Here is a 23,727-nt window from a genome sequence, read left to right on the forward strand (position 1 = left end):
TAGAACCATGAAATTCCAATCAGCAAAATACACCTTTTACGCATTACTCCCATGACTCAAGCAATACTAAAGTTATTTGCAAATATTTCATGTACAGTTTCAGGATAGTGTTTTATGCTGAAAAACAATATATGCTTCAGTCTCTGACACATACCCTTCACTGTCGCTATATGATGTAATTCCACTGAGTGTAGTCATTTCACCAAGCAATGCCGATATAAGAGACGATTTGCCTCCGCCCACCTCGCCTATGACCATTGTTAGTTCACCTGAAACAATACCAGATTTAATCGAGATGTATAGATGAGTTGACTTGTGACGTCGTTGCCTGGCAGTAATCGCACATCATCACAATGCCCATTGTTTCTTGCATGGCAGTATGCGCGCGCATCATTTTTTGTTCAGGGTCCGTGCTTTTAAAACTCCCGACACATCACATCAAGGCTATTGAACAGTGTAGATGTTGTATGTAGTTCGCTCAAGCATATCGATATACCAGTTACCCGCCTTGGTTGATATATATTGAGGTCAAATTAATATTTTAACTTCAATATCCTATGCCAACTCACACTTGAACCAATTTTATTTTGGCAATGTTTATATTGCTGTCCATCACACGGTAAAGGAACATAACTTAAATCCCCAGTTTCATGGTTGTCCACATTATTCCCAGGTTATAGAAATAAATAAATATATAATAAAAAATCACATTTACATTGACTGCTGTGACATTTTACTGATATTTACCTTTCATAATTTCCAAGTTGATGTCCTTCAAAATCGGTACCGAACTTTCAGGATCCCACGTAAAATTCCCATCCTTTATCTGAAAAAGCAAATTAAAATACTCATTATTTCTTATTAGCCATGATTCATAAGTATTTTGTTCCAGGAAAAATATGTATCACATGACGGTAAACCAACTGGTAACTCTAACTTCATCGTTGGAAAAAATATCTGGGGTCAGCATGATAATGTTATCCCATTTAGTGTTGATAAAGGCAACAATACTTGCAGAAACGTAGACAGGTGGATTTTGCGTGGATCAAAAATGAACATTTCTGTTTGTTTTTAATTTACTGATTCTGGTAAATGGTTTATTAAATTTACGCTTTTAATTACGATCTTTTCAGTAATCAGTTGTATATTCTAAAGAGCGCTATTCTAATACTTTCCTTCGTTAATCTAATTTTTAAGTACTATTACCTCTGTTACCTCCTGAAAACCGGCAGTTTTACCCCTTTAGCGCAACGGAGATCGAGAGTATGACCATCATGGCTATCCCTTACTTGATGAAAAGATTTATTTAAAAAAAGGCATAATCAGTCGGATTACTTGTAAACTATTTCCATAATAAACTAACCTTGATAGCACACCCTTCCGGTACTACTCTCGGTGTTACTCGGTCAGGATCACTGGTTATTGCAGACATACTATCGTACGTCTGCTGTGATGAGGCGCCTTTGCCTTTTAATAATGAAGATTTTTCATTAAAACCTTCCTTTTTAGATGACACGGCTCTGGGTCTGTAGCTTTTATACGGTCGTGGTTTGCTTCTTGTTAACACTTTCTAAGATTTGATTGATAAATGATCATTATTGTTATGCAAGTGTATAAAATGTAATTGGTTAGGACTTTGTCATAAGAAAGAAGGTATAGCTCTGGCGGTATAGGACATGCGACAAGTGAATAAAACTACAAGGCTGACAGCCTGTTCAAAATAAGCGGTTAGCAGTTTCGAATTGTTTGTGAAGATTTCATGATTATGTGTTAATCCAATGACGACGTCAAAATGGCTTCTGACACCCCTGGTATCATGGCTAAACAGGTTTAACCCTCTGGTTTTTAATACACACAAGTACTTGCAATTTAATATTCATTTGCTGTTGTTTTGTTAAATTTATTAGAGCAGATTTCACTATTATTTTCAAAATTTTGAGAGAAACATCTATATTACGTTAATACTAAGTATTATTATCCTATAAATGCAAGATTCTGCGTTATATGTATCTAACAATATGACAATGAGCAGCAATTAAGAGATGGGAATTTCTTTCTTCTGCATGCAGAGTTTCAGATTGTGATACTTACTTCATATTCCTCCCCGCTTTGAGTCGTCGTCAAACCTAAATCATACTCGTCATCACCCTCTATTTCTGGGGCCAAGAAAAATTCTCGAAGTCTTCTGACGCCCACAAAAGCATTAGCAAGCAACGAGGTGACCAGTGGTGTAAAATACATGGGCTCTATCAATTGGTTCATCAGGGCTAAAGCAGAAAATGTGGTGTCCGGTAACAGTGGCTTCCCAGAAATATATGGATACGCAACGAAAACCTGGCAAAAAAAAAACCCCAGAAATCCCATTTAGATGAAAATTGTCTCAAATGTGCGACTTCTTATATAAATTTAATTAAGGAATAGTTTGCAATATCTAAGATGTTTCGTTACGTACCGATAACATGATGATGTTCGGAGCAATGATGCAGAGATACACTGAAAGCAAAAAAACCATATATATGATTTGGAGCAAGAAGGTGCTATCTGCAATAGCTGTCCTATATACTGATAATATACTGTACATAAATGATACCTAGTGTGTATGCCATCATTGTTATATTTTACCAGTTTTAACCAGTTTGCTAAAAATATGCAGTGTACTTTTTAATATTAAGACAGTGATCTTATAGGAAATTAGTCAAGGAAGCCACCAAATAACATTTATATTTCCATTGGCAACTCCCAAGAAAAATCACAGACGTGTGGCGGAAAGAACAACCATAACTAAATTAAGCCTTGGTATCTCCTGGATATATAACCCATACTCTTCTATGTCAGCTTTATTTGTCTCAAAAAATATTTAAGTACAAACACCGCTAGGTCAGGTCATGCTCTCTTCCGAGCCCCCGTGAAAAAAAATCAGAAGACCATACCTCCAAATTCGTAGCAGGAATTATTCTTCAATATAGCCCACATTTCTTTCAATCGGACCATTTCGATTGCTTTACAAAATAATTTTTCCCAGCCATAAAGCTTGAGTAGTTTCATCCCAAGAAGCATCTCGTTAGCCTGTTTCAGACGTTCATCAGCTTCTACCTGCAAGATGAAAATAAATACATTAACCCCGTGAGAACTACCTGCCGATTGGCCAAAATGAATATTGTGTCCAATTTTGAACCAATCAAGGAGGGTATTAATAAGATCATCTGCAAATGCAAGTTTGACCATAAATAGTTTAAAGCCTATTGGCAATTGAAATGAGCATTTCAAGTTATCAACCAATCAGAAATGCTCTTAGATGACCAGCAGTGTCCAGGGGGTTAATTAAACATGGTATCGCTTTCAGCTGAGACTAAAGTACATGGGCGTAGTCTTAGTTTAAGCGGGACTGATAATTATACGTATACACACCCGCCCCACCTGTACTTACGCGGAATGTCATTATAGACTACAGTGGTACCCCGCCCACCTGTACTTACACCCACCTACCAACATCCCATCATAGCCTGCGGAGTTAGGGGCCACAGGAGGATCGCGATCAGAATTGCTCTTTGCATCTTCCTTTTTAGCCCCAAAATGACCAACCTTTGGGTATATGGTCAAACTGCAAAATGTTGCGAACTTTGCGCATACTGACCGGCTAAATACCAAAATGCCCGTCATTTTGGACTTAGAGAACCCACCCATATACACACATCACCTACCAACGCTTCCAATATATATTATACACGCTTACCATCACGTTACCCTGTACTCTTGTTTGGACACGAGCAATATACATCTGTATGGGTGTCAAGAATGCCATCGTAGCAAGTCCAAGAAGTCCGGAAACACCGAGTTGCAAATAGAGCAGCACAAACACCATTGTGATCTGGATTGAACAATGAAAGTAAAGACATTGCAATCTTGCATCATTTCATACTGCAGTTACTGTCCGTTTTCCTATACACAATACACAGTGCTCTTTCCCATTGACGCGTGACCTCTACAAATAGCCTACGTTAAAAGTATGGGGATATGCCTAGTTAACGTCGCTGTGTGAAAAAATAACCGGCCAATATTAAAAGTACTCTTCTAAAGTTCTAGAAAATATAGTTTTGTAACATGTCCTAAATTTTTAGCTAATTTAGATGTTTGGAAATATGCGTACTTTGGTGTTTTAGTTAATGTTATAGGTAATAGTACATTGCCTAGTTAACGTCGCTGTGTGAAAAATAACCGGCAAATATTAAAAGTACTCTTCTAAAATTCTAGACAATATAGTTTTGTAACATGTCCTAAATTTTTAGCTAATTTAGATGTTTGGAAATATGCGTACTTTGGTGTTTTAGGAAGGATATGTAAACGACAGATAACACCAAAAATATGAAGAAATTATTTCCAAACCGTGTTAAGTCTGCAAACCACCATGTTTCTCATTTTCAAGAACGCTGGTTAACAATAAGCACGTATTGTCTCATTTCGTAAACAAAGACCACACAGAATTGTTCTCAGTAGCGCTCGCTTTATAATCGTTCACCCAACTGAAAGTATAATCCCAGCTCATTGCTCCATTGTACGTGTAAAGCAGACACATATGTTGTGTGTATTTAACCAGAGAAGATATGATCAGTTGAGCTGTTTTCAATGAGTGTTATCTTGGTTTAATAGCTTTTAATGGGGTTTAAGTCCTGCAAAGGTCGAGTTGAATTCTACTGTAGACATGACTGCATCATGTCACCTCGACATCAAGGGATAAAAAGAGGAATCACAGGACAATCATCGTCGATATAAGGAGCTGATATTATAATCATTAGGCCCTTTGCCCACGCTGATACGATACATGCTTTCGGTTAAGTTATAGGCCTAATAATAAATTAATAATTGAAAAAGCAATCGGATGAGTAGGAAAAAGCCCATTTCAAAAGGGAAAAGAATCATATTGCAAAATTGCAAGAAAATGCCATATGTTTGCTAAAAACTGATTTCCCGGTTGTTTGGTGGCATGTACAACTGAGTCATCTTTTTAAAGAAAAGTTGAACAATGATGGCGCTAATTATCTTAAATCGTGTTTACATCTTTTCAAGGGGTAGACACTTGTATAGTGGAATTAGAACGTCAGCAAAAAGAATAACAAATGTTAGGGAATTTTCAAATTTGTTATTTTTCTGCTATTTCCAACATGTTTAACATGGGATCTAGCTACTTACTAGTGGGAGTTCCCAAGTAGTTCCCTATTTATTATTATATACTTCATTAATATATTCTTGTTCATTGATTGGTTAAAAGTGGATCACATGACCAAAAATAGCTCTACCATCAGTACTCCTATCCGTAAATAGTACCTCTAAGCCGTAAATAGTATTTTCAATGTCCCGGATGAGCCGTAAATAGTACGGTACCTCCAAGCCGTAAATAGTACTTTTGACCATGCCTTCCGCGTGCGCGCATCCGATGCGACGGAACAGTTCACGCACGCGAAACTGCCAAAGCGTGATTTCGCGCTGCTGTAATTGGTTAGCCCGATTTTAGCCTATTCTTGAAGGGCAAAACATAGGTTGTGCTTAAATTGGTCGTGCGTGCTGTTCACTCAGGATAGAAGCTTTAGAGTCAAAACGTCAAATAATTTTCTTGTAACCAATCAATTAACAAAGAACATATTAATGAAGTATATAAAACAAATATATACTGCCTTTATTCGAAGTTCTGGTTAAAACTATGGTCCCTCGTTGAGATCAATTAATACTATGATCTCACCTCGGGCCCATAGTTTTAACCAGAACCTCTCATGGCAGTATATATTTGTATACTACAGGGTGAGTCAAAAAAAGTGCAATAGAGAAAAGAATCCATTTTTATTTAAAAACCGAGTTGAACTTTTTAGGTTTTAAAACATTTTATATATGGTATATTCATCAGTGACCTTGTGTGAAAAAATTAGGGAATTAGCATTTACCGTTTTGTTTTTATGACACATTTTATAGCGCTACCCAATTTTAATGTTTGTCCAAGAGACCACTCTGTGTTAGGTAGATTTGGAACAACTCCTATTTTCTTAACCTCATTGGCATTAAAATAAAATGGAGCACTCAAAGTGTTATTGCCCTTGGTCTTGTTTAAGGAGAAGAAACATTATTTGTTGTTATTTTCATTTTACCTTTACTTTAAAGATGTTTATTTATCAAAAATATACAAATTTGTAGGCGAGTTTTTCAAATGTCAAAATGAAATGCGCGCAAATTGAAGTGGAGTGAATTTCAAAATATCCAAAAAGTTGGACATATTGGGATTAAAAACTGGTGTTGGAGTCGAGTGAGGTATGAAGGACTTAAAGTAATGTTAGAAAGTTTGTTTGAACAGAACAAAAGAAATTAATATAACGCAAAAACAACCTCATTTAAGTTAAAGTCAGTTTCAGATATGGTGTCTTTACCGTGCACTGTGTGCTCTCATTCAAAACACATGGTACCTCGTGGACAAATAACGAAATTGGGTATCGCAGCAAAAGGACTCATAAAAATTAAACGGTAGTCACGATTCACTTCATATTTTCACAGAAAGTGGCCATTGAGTATAGCATTTATAGAATTTTTCAATATTGGGAAAGTTCGACCTGGTTCTTACATAAATATTGATTCTTTGCTCTATTGCAGTTTTTTTTACTCACCCTGTATTTCCTGAACATATCTCATACTGTTAATACCTTGAATGGCACCGACCACAAATAATGCATCCTCTGGCAAAAGAAGAGTAGATTCATGACGTCACTTGACATACCTTGAATGGCACCGACCACAAATAATGCATCCTCTGGCAAAAGAAGAGTAGATTCATGACGTCACTTGACATGTGGTTCGTTATTTCTCCCATTGTCATACTGCCACCAGACATTGCATATGTAGATAATCGTAGAGATTTATCATATACCATGGACTAAGTATAAAAAGAAACAAATATTATGAATATGGAAATAAACTGACGTCATTTGAAATGTAATGCGGTTTGGTTTGTGATTTTCCCATTGCCATTGTGCCTTCAACACTTACTATTTACAAAAGCCCCTCCCAGAAAAAAACCCATGTTAACAAAAACAACACAATAATAACAGTATTCATATCAATTCCATTAAATATTATGCTCAAAGAAGATATTGAAACTCCCAATAGAATAGGACTAAAAAGCGGTATAATCTGCACATGGTATGCAACTGTTCTTACTAGCGATTGCAGGGCTTGCTCCTAACTCTTTAACCAATCTTGCCTTAATAATACCCTAAAATGTGTAATTTATTCCATATTCAATCAAGTGAATCAACTAGAGACTAGTGTAAGATTCGGGTTGCTGCTAACTTGCCCATTGTTACTGGTTGGGTTAGCTGCCGTAGAATCATCTATCAGCATGTCACTACGCTATAGATTCCTTACACAAATTAGTCATTTTTACCAAATTTTTAGCTACAAATGGAGTAATAACTCATCCAACCATAGACATGATAGATGGTCAAACAATGCTTCCAGCATGAAATTGTTTAACAACCGTCAACAGTGGGTCATTACTATTGGCATCTGGTCATCTTAGTGAAAGGGAAAGACATCCTTCATGAACTCACCCGACGAGTTTACAACTCTTCAATGACCGCTTGGGAATATTAACAAATGTAGAGATAAATCTGCATAAATGAATACTTTTATAGCGTAGAAATTACCCCGGATATGACTTAAGTGTCACATCCCATAACCATAGAGTTTCACTTACCTGAAGTGCTGCACGTATGTGTGTACCGATTACATTACACATGTAAAGATGAATTTGCATAAATGAATACTGAATAGCGTTTAATAAAAACATTATCCAGATCAACACAAAGCCATTGGCTAGGAACTCTCTTATGGTGATGTAGTGCGGCTCAGTCTGCATGGGAAAATAAAAGCAAAACATTATAATCAAATCGATAACTATTGAAAATTCCTCTTGACCTTGAAAATAATACCATGCTCCACTGCATATAGCGTACAGTAATTAATATCAGTAACCTTATATGCATACATTGGATTTACTCTCTGTATCTACAGGGGTTCCACAGGGCAACACAATTGGTCCACCATTTGAATATATTTTATAATTAACAGTATGTGTGATGTTGGTGGTAAAGATGTATAAAGATAAGATACATGTATATTCCAACCAACTCAACATCTGATCTTAATCTTTTTTGCAATGGTTAAGAAATAACAGACTGTTTCTGAACCTACTTCATATATAATGGAGTAGGTACCACTTCTTTTTATGAAGTGGTAACCTACTTCATTACCATGGTATAAACACAGGAAGATTATATTGTTGACCATTGATGTTGACCTTTGGGCTATATTACCTAGACAACAACAGATCTTAGGAAGTGCAAACTATTCTTTACTAAAATTGCCATGACAGGGGAAGCAATTTGAGACCATTTTCATCAAAATCAGAGAATCTGGTATAATTATTTCAACCGAAATGTAATTTGTGATCGGTCAAACTATACATTTTCTGAATCTCAGATAAGATAAATATTTTGGCTCGTCATGAACTTTTATGTAAACTTTGACCTTAGCATTCTCGATGGGTGACAACTTTACACGAACCCGAAAAATAGACTTTAGCTCTGTCAAAATCATCTGAATTGTAAAATATATTCTATTCTCTGTCAGCCTATGTACGTACCTTTTCGTCGTTGTCATTATCTAGTGTGAACGCCACTACTCCATTTAGTAGCAACGGTCCTATTAATGCCCCACAGTCGACAATTAACCTGGCGAACCCTGCAATGATGATCTCTGTCTTGAATGTTATCGCAAATGATTTCCACACCGAAGGCTTCGTTCCTTTCTTTTGAGCTTTCTCCTGAATATAAAAATAATGTATCGTAGTTTTAAAGTGGTATGGAATTCTTGACTGAATCATCGTACAAGCAGGTCAGGGCCATTAAGGGTTCATGATGCAGTCATGTCTACAGTAGAATTCATCTCGACCTTTGCAGGACTTAACCCCATTAAAAGCTATTAAACCAAGATAACACTCATTGAAACAGCTCAACTGATTAAATCGGATCTTCTCTGGCTGTGCACATGTGACTGGTTTCATGTGCGATATCGCAATAAAGTTTGCGTATTATAGCTTCAGTTGGGTTAAGACCTACCCATTCATCATCGAAAACGGCTTTAAATCTTTTATACAGACTCTTCGCTCTATGGGATTCAGGCAACGATCCTAAATCATCGACATTCAGGGGGCGTTGGTATCCTTGTTTAAAGAGCCAATTCAGCCACCAGAATGTAATACTAAACAGGAAGTTGACATAGTCTTCTGTGTATTTGACATTCTCCTGTTCCATTTTGGCGCCAATATCGTTTGTGTCCGATTCTGTCGTACCTTTCCAAACCTTGAGCAGTATCGTTATGCAAACAGAAAGAAATAGTGTGACACACTTTCTTACAATTTTTTCAAATGATATAATAATTAAAATATGGTGTAATATACTTTGTTTATAATAACATTCGCTAGAGTTGTGACATAGGCGTTTACGACATGTACGACGGAAGTTCATAACAATTTTTGGGACTGTCAAGCTTTCGTCAGTAGTATTTCTGACATTTTCAGATCAAAGTACCAAAAATGAGACATGTAGGCTACCCCTTGCCTATATACTGATGGCTCTGAAAATATCCGTTCACTGAAAACTTCCCCTTGTCAACAAAGATCAAGCAGTCCTCGCTTTACTAATGTAAACGTTTTGGTGGAAAATGTTCTAGAAAACAACTGAGCTTTTGCTATAGTATCAAAAGCTGAGCTCAACCTTCAAAATATTGATTGCTTTTCTAAGAAGATCAAAATACTTCTCATCCTTATGCCAGGACAAATTATCAAAAGCTTATGAGACCCGATTGGTCTTGTTCCACTCATATTGGGCTATTTCAGTTGAAATCCACACACCCACCTATGGAAGACATGTCTTTTGTCTAATATCACTCAAGTGTATAATTATTTCAAACGGAGTCACCCATTTTTATGTAACCCCATTTTAATTCACACTCCCTGTGTGGGAGATTAAGGTAATGTCTTACATGTGGGTGTATGTATTTTAACTTGAATAGCCCATTTTGATGAACAATGTCCCTGACATGTTTCAGTTGAAAAGTAAACATCTGCGCATTTTGGTGCAAGGTACCGAAATACCTTGCTCTCATTTATAATTTATATTAAAACACAATTATAAATTATAATAAAGTTTTGTCATATATACTTACCTTGTAATAGATCAGTCTAATTTCTATGACAAAAAAGATGAAATATGCGACAAAGATAATGATATCCATCCAAAACCGTGCTATGTTTACATCGATAAGATCCATTTGCTTTAGTAATAATAGTCTCAAGATTTGAACGATTACACAAAGCACCCAGTATATTAGTAGGCACCAGCACATGCGAGGCATCCGGTTCGACTCCAAGTAATGGTAATACATCAAGGAACAAATCAGAGCTACGCATGCGCAGCATGCTGGTAGGTAGAGCTGCGGCTGCGTATCTGACTCACTTGGGGAAGTTTTATCTGACAAAACACCTTCCGCAATCGAGCAAGAAATGACAAACAGTACGACAAAACAGAGGATATATCGTGGTATGTGGCCTGGATAACGAATCAAAAATTTTGACTTTGGTATCGATAATGTCCTGCATTTTGTAACAGTCCAAGTAATCACGGTAAGCAAAATGAATATAATATGAAGAAAAAATGTGAGTGAGTTCACAAGACACGCGTTTTCATCTGATGCCTCTTGTCCCGTTGCATCTCCAGTATAGAAGAGGTCAGTGCCATTATTTTTCAGGAGTGAATCTTCTCCGCAAAACCACATCCAAGATTGGTGTTTGGTAATGTCAAATGATTCCATACTGAGATGAGAAAGCTTGTATACAACAAAATAAAACACATTATGAATATCGTAACATGTAGAGAGAAAGAGAGAGACAATAAGGTCTGTTGTATACATTTTATTCGACGTATAATATTCGATGCAATGTACATATTATAAGTTCCCCACTAATACTTTTTAGAATAAGTCAAAAAATATTTTACGAAATGTAAAAATGTAAAAAGATATGGATATAGTCCGGTGGCAGACCAAGGTAGGTTGGTTTTGCCAGTTAAAGTGTTTTTGTTTCTGGATTATTGTTCTGTGGGTAGTGCAAAATGAGATTCCGATGGATGTAAAATTGTCACGCCTGGGTAATTCGAGATATCCAAGGTCAAAGTAGTTAATACAGGGGTCAAAATTATAAACTTGTCCAATTTTGTCCAAACATATGTAAAATTATTCCTCTTGTCATAATAATGAATAGTTTGAACTACCTAGAATGACTTGTTGCCTTGGTAACACATCAAAATATGTTGACCTACTGGTACTTCTCTGAATGCTTACCTAGGTAACGACTCAATACAGTTGGTTATAACTATTCTTTATTCGATTGAGATAACACTGCCAACAATTTAAGACCATTTTCATCAAAATTGGAGCATTGTAGCACTTTCAGCCCCTGTGCTGCTTCAAAGTTAACCTTTGACCTTTTGGCTTATACTCCGAAACGATAAGTCGGAGGTGGGTCAAACTATACTTTTTCTGAATTCTTCTGATCAGAGGAACATTTTGGTATTGTTTTTTTTTTAAATTGTGCAATTTTGAATTTTGACCCTGTATAAACTTTGACCTTGGAAATCTTGAATTGCCCAGGGGTGACAATTCTACATCCCCCATAATCTCATTTTGTACCACCTATAGATTAATAATCAGCAAAGAAAAACACTAAAACAATAGTTTGCAGCCGGACTAATAGCCATATTTGTTTTACACTTGCGGACTAATTTATAGCGTAACACGTCATTGCGTTCAGTCACAATGGTTAATTGTGTAAGAAAAGAAGCCGTTTTAAAAGTTGCACCCGAGTCCCTAGCAGTCAGGTTTTCTTTAACAAGCACATGAATAGACCTGGCCTACTGTATTGTTTAAGAGCTGACTCCTATGGACTCAGATGCAACTTTTAACACTGTTTAAAACGGTGTCTTTTTTACATAATGAACCATTGTGACTGAACGCAATGACGTGTGACGCTATAATTTGGTCCATATGTGTAAAACAAATACAGCTACGCATACCTTTTTACACATTTGCATTATGTCAAATATTTTTCGATTTATTTTAAAAAGTATTTAGGGGGAACTTATAAGTTGTAGACCCTATATATTTCCACCAGACATTCGACATCATCAAGTATAATTGATTCCCCGTCACCAAACATTCGTTAGAAGATAACAATGAATTGAAATAGATGGAATAACGAATACTTGTTGAACGAATATTCGACCTCGAATATTTGAAATATGGCCCTTAATACCCACATATGCACAAAGAAGATCAAATACAATTTCTGTACACAAAGCTCGTAATCAACGGGCCTTATAACATCGCGGATTAATATCAAAATATTTTATTTTCAGAATTGTCTTGTGACATCTCGTCAGAAGCATCACAAATTATTAATTGAAGTCCTGTACTTTGTCTACATTCTTTAACACAACAAATATAGGCCAGACAGGTCAACTAATAGCGCTCTTAACGTGGGTCTACTTTTCGGCGTAGTGGTAAAGCCTAACACTTGCCGCCTATTAAGAGCTGATCAAAGTATAGACTGTGACACAATAATGTTGTTTGATAATTAAAATTCCTAACAAAGTTAGTAATTCTAAATTAGTTTTATTTACTGCTTTCCACTTACCTTAACAGGATCAATCAAATATTACCGATTTCAGAACATCTGTCAAAGTACAGATACAAAAACATTTTTCTAAATCTATCGTAAGCATTACTGTGACTTTCGACGTGTCTGATATAAAATATTTCACGTTTGGAACACGATCACTGACACATTTGATTATGTAGATAGAACTATGCAAAATAGTATTGCATTGATTTTGCTGTTTGCTTTGATTATATCCTATAAATGAGCAGCCTGTGATGTCAAAAACCAATGGCGTGAGTAGACCGTGATTGATCAATATCATTATAATTATGGTATTCCAGTTGAAATTCATACACCCTCTATGGAAGACAGACCTTAACCTCCAGGACACGGGGTGTAGATTTCAAATGGAGTCATCTATTCGGGTATAACCCTTTCACAATACCCGAGTGAAAGATTAAGGTCATGTCTTCCAAAAGGCATGTATGCATTTCAACTAGAATAGCATATTAACAGGAGATAACCATTATTTTGTTCTTTATCCGAATATTACTTTATCTCGATAACCTTTAACCAGCCTGTTGACCGACTGAGTTGACTTTGACTCATATTATCTCTCTGTGTTGTGATTTTTCATTATTATTAATTATAATATCACACGAGGTCATTGCAGTATTAGGCATCTGGACTCCTTGAACAATAGCTTTATTAAATAGAAGCCACGTAAGGAGTTTGGGATTTCGGAGAGCTTTACAGCTATGAGCGTAGTTTCGTTTAATACTTTTTGCTGTAATTGTGCATTTTATATCAAAATCACATAATATATTTTTCTCCATGTACAGGGTGAGTCAAATAAAGTGCAATAGAGCAAAGAATCGATATTTATGTAAGAACCAAGTTGAACTTTCCCATTATTGAAATTTTTTATAAATGCCACACTCAGAAGTCACCTTCTGTGAAAAAATGAAGTGACTCGCTTCTACCGTTTAATTTTTATGAGTCCTTTTGCTGCGATACCCAATTTCATTATTTGTCCACGAAGTACCATGTATTTTGAATGGGAGCACACAATGCACGATAAATGCACCAGCTCTGAAACTAACTAAGGTTGATTTTTGCGTTATTTTTATTTCTTTTTTTTCTGTTCAAACAAACTTTCTAACATTCCTTTAAGTCATTCATACCGCACTCAATTCCAACTCCAGTTTTTTTTAATCCCAATATGTCCAACTTACTGTATATTTATAAATTCACTCCACTTCAATTTGCGCGCATTTCATTTCGACACTTGAAAAACACGCCTACAAATTTATATGGTTTTGATAGAGAATAAACATCTTTAAAATAAAGGGAAAATAAAAATAACAACAAATAATGTTTCTTCTCCTTAAACAAGACCAAGGACAATAACACTTAGGGAGCTCCATTTCATTTCAATGCCAACGAGGTTAAGAAATAGCAGTGGTTCCAAATCTACCTTACACAGAGTGGGCTGACATTCAAATTTTTAACACGTCCAAAAGGTCATATAAATGCGATTATCAGGTTACATTAATAATTTCCTATAAAATCAAGTATTAAAATAAATGTTTAAGGTAAATGGCTAAAACTGGACAAATATAGCTCCTACCATCCCACTCGCCTTAAACTATCAATTTAGCCCCCCCCCCAACTATAAACAAACATATCACCCTTGTCTTGGTCTATATATGCAACAAAAAAGGATCAATGCTTTTTGAACATTCTTGCTGCACGTAAACGGCTGAGATTGTCACATGACATTTTTAACTGTCTTGAAGTGGTGCAGCACATAATAAAGAGTTTGCGAAATGAAGTTTGAAATTTCACTTCAACTACAACAGCAACTTTAACAATGTCGATTGGATTTCTTGCTAAAATTTACTTCAACGCGAACGTCTGACTAGTTACTTCACCAACAGCGTCTTGTCGCTTTAACTCTGGACATGAGTATCAATGGGCAAACAAAAGAAGGACATGTGTAAGAGCTTGTAAGCGACTACATCAAAATGTCTCCCTTTTGTTTCGTCAAGTGGGTTATCATTCACACTTCAAGAAAAAAGACTACCTTAGGCGCTTCGTTTGAATAAACATAAATGAACTCGTTTTACTTCTCAACAAGGATTATGCCCGGACCCAGCGCTAATCTCCTTATCATATTATTTTGAAACTAGCTATACGTTTCAATTAGGCCTAATATACGATAGTTATAAGCCTATATTATTTAATAAAGGCTCATTTATTAAAGTTAATGTTAGCTTTGTCAATTTCATATTTCCATTTTACAACAACAAAATAATGGTAATGAAACAACAATTCTTTCTTTCCCCTCCTTCTCTATCTCTCTCTCTCGTGTTTCTCCTCTCTTCCCCGCCCGTCTCCATATTCTCCCCCCTCCCTCTCCTCTCGATCTATCATTACTCTCTCAAGCTTGACACCGTCCTATAATACCCCACTCAACTCCTGCGCAGGAAGACACGGGGGAGGCGACTTTCAACGGAAACATTATTGACAGAAGTTGGCAAAATATCACGCCGGCCAGCATTCCAGAAGGGGAGAGTCAAGCAGGTGGACAAAAAGTCCCATAGGTGAGCTGTCCCTCCCCCTTGGCTACTGCCACTGCCACTGCACATCCATATCCACTTCCAATGCCCCCCTCTCTCCTCCTCTCTAACCCTTCCTTCCTGCTATACTCTTCCTGGAAGTATCATACACTGCTAGCTCTAGTAAAAACAAGCAAATTTGCACTTCATGTTTTCAACAAACGTGATTTCGCAAGCTGATTTTTTTAACTTCATGATCACATACAAAAGTATATTCCAAGCTTGACGTTTGGAACAAAAATATATTTCATCATGAATTAAAGTTTTAACTTCAACTCTACACTATTTTTCACTCACCTGGAACGATTTCACTAATCGAAAGTAGCTATTCAACCTACAAATTAAACCTATTTGGCGATCTAAAAGTAAGTCAAAATAATGTAAAAAAAACATAAATAAAACAGCGTCTTTCACATTGTAGAAATTCCCTATACATTTACATGGGATTTTGATTCAAACTTTGGATTGAAATAACTCTTTTATGTCCATTCTTTGATGTGGAAGTTTTTTGATATTATTGGTGCTGGGTCTTTAGTAAAAAAATAAGTTATCAAATTATTACCCGTAGACCGAACCGAACCGAGACTGTGGGACAGTACTAGATGGTCCTGATGGTTCCAGGTTCAGCAAATTGTTCAAGTTAAGCTTTAAAGATTAAATAGTAAAGCATACTGGTCTGTATGGGGACAATTAAATAAGTTTCAATGAAAAGGAGGACTCCCAACAAATCAAGTGAACAATTGGTGAGATGGTAAGTACATAGGGAATGGGCAGGAATTTAAGTAAATATGGAAAAGTAAGATAGCTAGAGAAGCTTGAATGGATGTTTGTTTATATAATTATTACAATGTACATCCACTGTCAAGGGATGTGAGAGCACATCCCTGGTATGGTATGTCTTTACTGCTTCCAATCACCTCAGTTCAGATCTGACAAATCAAATGAACAATTAGTGAGTAAATAGGGAATGAAAAATTTAAGTAAATATGGAAAAATAAGAATAAGAACTAGAAAAGCTTGAATGAATGTTTGTTTATGTTATTATTACAATGTACATCCACTGTCAAGGGATGTGAGAGCACATCCCTGGTATGGTATGTCTTTACTGCTTCCAATCCAATCAGTTCAGATCTGACAAATCAAATGAACAATTAGTGAGTAAATAGGGAATGAAAAATTTAAGTAAATATGGAAAAATAAGAATAAGAACTAGAAAAGCTTGAATGAATGTTTGTTTATGTTATACAATGTATATCCAATGTCAATGGATGTGGGAGCACATCCCCGGTTTGTCTTTGAGTTCAGATCTGACGCAGGGTATCCGATCTGACGCGACAAAATGAAGAACGTTCGGCTACTTTATTGCATGAAAGTTTTCTTTATTCTTGCTGTACCCGTTGTTATTTATAACCTGGGTATTGAAGATATTTGGAATACAAAGATAAAGTCTGGTGTCACTCGCAGCGTTGGGGAGTATAGAAGCAGAAGCACGTTGTATGAAAAAACTTCGCAGGTATGTTACGACTAACTTACGTTTGTAAGGAAATTTTACAACTAACTTACGTTCGTAAGGAACCTCTTAATAATTAAGTAAAATTTACCTCAAAACTATGTAATGTTTACCGAAGTATGACAAATTGTACTTAGTTTGGGTAGAATTTGGTGTTTTTTTTTCTTAATTATGAAACTGTGAAAACTTTTGGGCTTACAACTGCCAAATTGTTGGTCTAATGTAAATAAAATAATACATATTTAGAATGGCATACACTTTACAAATTCATTTGTAACGTTATATTTTGGTACAAACACTCGGTTTTGGAGAAAATCCCCCCCCCCTAAAAAACACATTTCTTCACGGTTGTTTGATGTATAGAATTGGCTTCATTATTAACTAAAATGCAAACTATAGATGGCGATATTTATCATAAATCATATTTCTTTATTTGCAAGGATTAGGGGATTAATATTGCCATTAAAACAGCCCGAATAGGTGAAACAAGCAACAAGGGAATTTTATCAACATATTTCATCAAACAATAAAAGGAATTATTTGTATTAAAAGCTTTAAGAGTAATTTCCAAAAACTAAATAGCGCCACCAATGTTGTCATTAATAGTTACATTTTATATCCGAAAAGCTTTAAAAAATATACTATAAAAGTGAATAATGTTGTAAAAGAGGGGAAATTAAAGTTGGAAATGTCTCAAAAGAATCTGTATACATTAGCATGATATCACTTTTAGCTGGTTAAGCCTAAAATTTGGTTGTACATGAGGTTTTATTTGAAAAACTAATAAATGATCCCATCAAACAACCGTGTCTTAGACCCAAAATGTTTTGGGCGACATAAAATATTCCTCAGTATTTTATTTTCCATTAAAAAACTGGATATAAGAAACGATTTTTTTTTAAATTTTGACTTTGGACCCATCTTTTAAAACTGCTGCAGCCAAATTGTTGAAAGAGCAAATGATCAATATAAGGCCCAATTGAAGCCGTTTGCAGTTCATCATTTCTAGTGGCGTGCCTGGACTTTTTCTCCAGTGACCATTATTCTTGCCTGATTTAGCTGGCATAAATGCGCGCGCAGCGCGAGAAATTTTTACTTTCAAGTGAAAGATGATACACATTCGGTTCATTTCGTGTCGGAAGCGCGTATAATGAGAACTTTAAGAAGGATATACCAGGGTAAGACATCAGCAGGGTAGGCAAAGCTTTTTACCAGTCAATGGGGACAACTGCGCGTATTGCTTGTTAAACTATCTTAGTTCCCAATCAAGGTTAATCTAAACGTGTATATAGGATGAAGTGCCCGCCGAGAAAATTGTCAATGTCATACTATTTTAGCCAAAAATCAAGGTATAATATTAAATATTGCCTTTATTTTTACAGCAAGCCTACTTAGACCAGGAATGTATTTGCCGAGACGTGGGGTGGGGTTGGGGGTGGGTGAATTTGATATTGTGCCTCCCCCATCCCAGAATGTAGCCCTTCCGTGATTGATGCTCACCCGATACACACATATGTACACGTAACACATTGTGTTCATACGGGTCGTATCCCAGCAAACACAAACCGTTTTCGACATCATTCGCAAAAGGTTATAAAAGGTTGTCAAATGTCGGGTTATATAAAGGGTATATTAAGAGTACAAAACGTTTTCATAACCTTAAAAAACATATATTGATAATCTAATGCTCAGAAAACAAAAATGTTATACAGAAAACGCTTAAATATCGGGTTATATATTGTTTTAATAACATTCCAAAAACATTCTTGAAAACTGAATAAAAAACATTCTAAACAGAATGTTATTTTGGGGTTGAAAAAATATTTTGCGAAAAATGTTTGCCCAAAATATTTTCAATAACGTTTTTAAAACTTTTTCATGACCTTTTTTTAGCCGACATTTAAATGTTATTAAAAGGTTTTGAAAACAACATTTTAAGAACATTTTTGTGTTTGATGGGTTCAAATATTTTAACATAATGTTATTTAAGTACTGAAACAATATTTGGCAAAAATGTTTCCAAAAATAGTTTACAATAACATTTTTTGAAAACATTTAAAAATATTGTTGTAGTGTGTTTTCATACAAAACGTTTTAAAACGTTATCATGATCTTTATATAACCCGACATTTTAACAATGTTATTACAACGTTTTTACCTAAACCAAAAGCCAAAATATATCTTATTTAAAACGTTTTTAAAACGTTTTTGTGTTTGCTGGGATGGACACGGTACATGCCGTGCTGGGATGGATATTCTGTATTACAGCATACGTATGGGCACGGTGTACCCCGTTGTCAAAATACCATGTACTTTAGTACAGTGATAGCGCCCTATGTTGGTCAAAATTTACTTTAGTACGTACTTTTCAACGTAGTGAATAAATATTTGAGGTAATATGCGACATCATAGAATAACAAAAACAGAATATTGATATGTTAAAAATCGAAATGAGGTATGGGGCTGACTGGGGTGGCTACGGGGCGATAGCTAAGGGGTGGTGCAATAATTATGTGTACCCCGGGGGTGAATTATAGGGGGCAAAGATTTTTGGCAGGCCAAAAGGGGGGGCAAGCATTTTTGGCAGGTCGAAAGGGGGCGTCAAGCGATTTTGGCAGGTCGAAAGGGGGGGCAAGCAATTTTGGCACAGATATTTTGGGCACCGTTTCTATATTACGCCCTAAAAGGCGTAGGAAAACGTTACGAACACGTTCAAATATGCAAAATTTCCTGCTCGCTGCGCTCGCATTATATGTTAAGACAATTTAAGGTTTTAAATTCGGGTTCCCAAAAATCTTGCCTGTGTAAGGGGGGGGGGGCAAAGATTTTTTGGCACGTCAAAAGGGGGGGGGCAAAGATTTTATGGCCCGGCCAAAGGGGGGGGGGGGCAAGCGATTTTTGGCAGACCATTTTGAGAATTCACCCCCCCGGGGTACACATAATTATTGCAACACCCCTAAAAGACAATATTGCTCAAATACAATATTGTTCAAGGTTGCGACGCAGGCTTACAAAGAAGTAATGTTGCTCCAAAAATAATACAAACAAGCCTAAACTAAAAATTAGCCCCCGATAGATGGCAGGGCCTGAAGAATGAGGGAAATTATGGGTTAAAAAGTAAAACATGTTAAAAGTTTGAAATAGGTGACGGTATAAGTCTAAGTATGGGTGACGGACTATCGATAACATAATCCCATCTTCGCTATCGACAGCCCGTCACTCTAGGGTTATGCTTGCTTTCTGACCCTTTTGTTGGGGTCTCACTTGGAGTGTTTAGTCGTTGTATGGGAGTCACAGGCCTCGGCCCGGCGGCCTTGATGTTTTTTGTTGATACTGGGCCCAATATAAACCAAAAACAATGAATAAACGTCTCTAAAAAAATTAATCTTAATGTTAAAACCCTGAGTAACCTTAATGTAAGGACCGTATACCGTGCCCATACATATGCAGTAATACAGAATATCCATCCCAGCACGGCATTCACCGTGCCCATACGACCCGTATGGACAGAATGTGTTACCTGTACATAATTATGTGTGTATTGGGTCCATTGATAATACCACAAATAAATCAGATAAACTTCTCAATCAAGGACGTACATCACCCGGCCAGCAATTGTATACTAATAATAAACTTCCAACACCAACCGTCCTAGTTCAATGCTTTCAATAAAAATTTGAAGTAACACTGTATTATCATTATCATAACTACACCTTTATCTTGACAGTTCCTCATTTGCTCGCCCTATTCCTTTTTAAAGGAATTGTTATTAAACCTATAATAGGGTAACAATCACTTCTTTAGGATCTTAATTACTACAATCTGTATAGCGGATACTCAACCAAAAGTTCTTGTTGCTGATCAGCTTCTCTGAAGTATTACCTAACCTTATGGCGACAACCGCATAATCCTTTGCGTACGAAATCCTTGCACATATGACTACTTCCAAGACGATGCTGCTTTCACCATTCACTCACTTCCATCAAGAAATAGATGCGTACTTTGGCGTACACCAAATCTGCCTCATTCTAGCTGGATTAACGCATTGACTACGCAAAAGATATAACTTTCTTTGAAGGCACTTAGCTGTAATCACATTAAACAGCACAATACAACAATTGGATAAAATCTGCCCCAAAATCATCTTTACATTAAAAACATTACCATTTACTTTGCATTTTTTTTTAAGATTCATCAAATTAGTACATTCCGTTATCAGGGGATTTATTAATCCCTCCATTTATAGTCCTGACAGATTTATTGCAGCCAAGGGGATGTCCAGAAATTCCATGCAAACAAGCTATCCCATGATTACAAGGGAGCTACCCATATTGCGTGCTAAGGGATTGTACTAGACTCGCTTGCCAGTCCTATATACGCCGTACCTATGTATATTGAGGACTGGCTTACGCCATTTTAGATGTCAATGGGAAATACACACTTAACGATTTGCGCCGGTTAGAAAAAAAAAAAAAAATCTTTAAAATTTCATCAATGTATATAAAAGTGGTACCAACCGTATTGTGCTTGCTAATTTAAGACTCGGTTGAAACAAAATTAAGGATCGAAAGCATTTTAGTGTCCAAAAAGCAAAATTATCGTCAAAGTTCTGCCGAAATCGGCACCCTTGCGAAGGGTTCAGAATTCGAATCGGGAACGAAAATATCCGATCTTTGCGATCAAAAACACAAAATTACAACTTTAAACATACTATTGGCAAAAGACATTATTACCAAACAATACAAAATAGAAAATTTGACATCATTTTCAAAAAAAAATTGAAAAAATTTGCTCACTAGACATCGAAAAAGTACGCAATCCAATTCCCGTTCAAACGCGTGGGAAACTGAAAGTGCGATAATCGTGACTAGATTGTACAGAGTATATATCACACTATCAAGTTCATCTCATGGCACTGAGCAAATTGACAGCCGCTACAACCACGCTTTAAAATGAAGAACGTTTGTGGAACTTACTTGTATGAAGGTTTTCTTTATTCTTGCTGTACCTGTTATAATTATTTATAATCTGGGTATTGATGATATGTGGATAACGAGTATAAAACAACCACAACTGTACGGAGGAATTACACACGTATGTTACATATCTCAATTCTAAATCATAATGCATTAACGCAGTAGTCATTAATACATACTAATAAGTATCGGTAACGTAGCTTGGGCAGCAATAACATGTATAATACAAATTGCCCAGTAAACACAAAACGTTTTAAAAACATTTTAAACAGGATATATTTTGGGATTTTAATAACATTATTTGTCGGGTTATAGTTTTTATAAAGGTCATGAAAACGTTTTAAAACGTTTTGTATGAAAACACACTACAACAACATTTATAAAGGTTTTCAAAATGTTATTGTAAAATATTTTTGGCAAAGCTGTTTTTGCCAACTATTTTGTCAACACTTAAGGGGTAGAGCTGTATTGTCTCAAATATCTCCGAAATGGGAGAAAACTGCCATGTTTGCTGTGAAATTTTGCCTAGCAATATCTATCTCAGGTGCAAAATTTATGGTGCACATTTAAGATTGAAGTCTTTAGATTAATATTTTAGCAATCTTAATATTATTAGTTGATAGGAAATTCTTCAAATATGCCTGTACATATAACGACACATAACAGCCCACGCAGTTTTTTTTATAGGTGAACTCTTTTCGAGCAGTCCGTGTTGGACGATGACCCTATTTTTTTGCTGAGGTATTTACAGGACCTTGAAATAAGAATTATGATAGATATTTGCGACTTCGGAATGCAACGAAGGCATGTTCGAAGCTCGTCAATACACAAAATACTACCTGATTTTACACTCTCGTCGACCACTGTCTGGCGCATGTTATTTTGTTACTTTAAATTCAACAAAATTCCAATTTTTTAGGCAAAAGACTTCTAGAGATACCATCCTGCATGTCCATGTTCGATTTATGGTAATACAATTAACCAATTTTAAATATCAATTTGTTTAGATTCACGGAAGCCATATTTTGTGCATTTTCGACAGTAACGAGTTAACGCCAATTTTGGTACAAATTTGTCAGTTTTGCTAAAGTTATTTATCCGGTTAACTAACGAATACCAAGGTTCATAGGCGAGCTAATAGCGCTATGTTATTTAATTACTTTTACTTACGATTTTTATCATGATTCCGTTTGAGAACAAATATAATTCCTTATGGGTCTCCAACTTTGTCTTCAAGCTTCTTCACACGACAAGCCATGTGTTGCCAGGCAAGTCAAAAGCAAATTGGGACAAATCGGCACTAAATATGGCCCGTAACTACATCAATATATCACCCAAAATGTCCATGTTATTTAGGGTACAATGTTAATGTAAATAAATTGTAATATACAATTTTAAAACAATGTTTAAAATGTTCTAACGTGCGTATGCGCGATTCTTTCTCCCGTTTGAGTTTTAATGTATATGGTCGAATCCAACCAAAAGTGTCCACGGGCCAAAAATAAAATTCCGAAATAAAGATGTCTCCACAATTGTTTTTCTTTTGCCCATTGATTGATGACATATTGGCCTTATAAGAACCAAAAGTGCCATTACTAATCTTGAAAAATAAATCCAGGACGTGTGATAGTAAATGTGATATGAAAACCCAATGTTACCTACGAATACCACTAGGATGCTTTCACTATCGCAATACTAATCAACCTAAAACAAATGGAATATTCCCATTAACGCTTTTTTCGTGTAATGTAGACCACAGGGTGTCAGGAAAATGCTAGCTCAACCAGAAAATATTTGTTTTTATTTTTATAACGCGATCAATATGATCTTAGTCAATTTATGCTAGTTTATTTTTGAAAATGAAGTTTA

At 35.9% G+C, this 23,727-nt stretch overlaps 1 protein-coding gene and 1 pseudogene across 1 annotated transcript in view; one reads left to right on the forward strand and one right to left on the reverse strand.

Annotated features, from left to right (window-relative positions):
* Window positions 1–9,350, reverse strand: part of LOC140158033 (ATP-binding cassette sub-family C member 9-like) — a 46,746-nt pseudogene extending 37,396 nt beyond the window's left edge.
* Window positions 1–23,727, forward strand: part of LOC140157537 (uncharacterized) — a 281,356-nt gene that overhangs the window by 16,564 nt on the left and 241,065 nt on the right. The window lies entirely within an intron of this gene.

This window comes from Amphiura filiformis, chromosome 7 (assembly GCF_039555335.1).
Source record: "Amphiura filiformis chromosome 7, Afil_fr2py, whole genome shotgun sequence".
Taxonomy (NCBI): Eukaryota; Metazoa; Echinodermata; class Ophiuroidea; order Amphilepidida; family Amphiuridae; genus Amphiura; species Amphiura filiformis.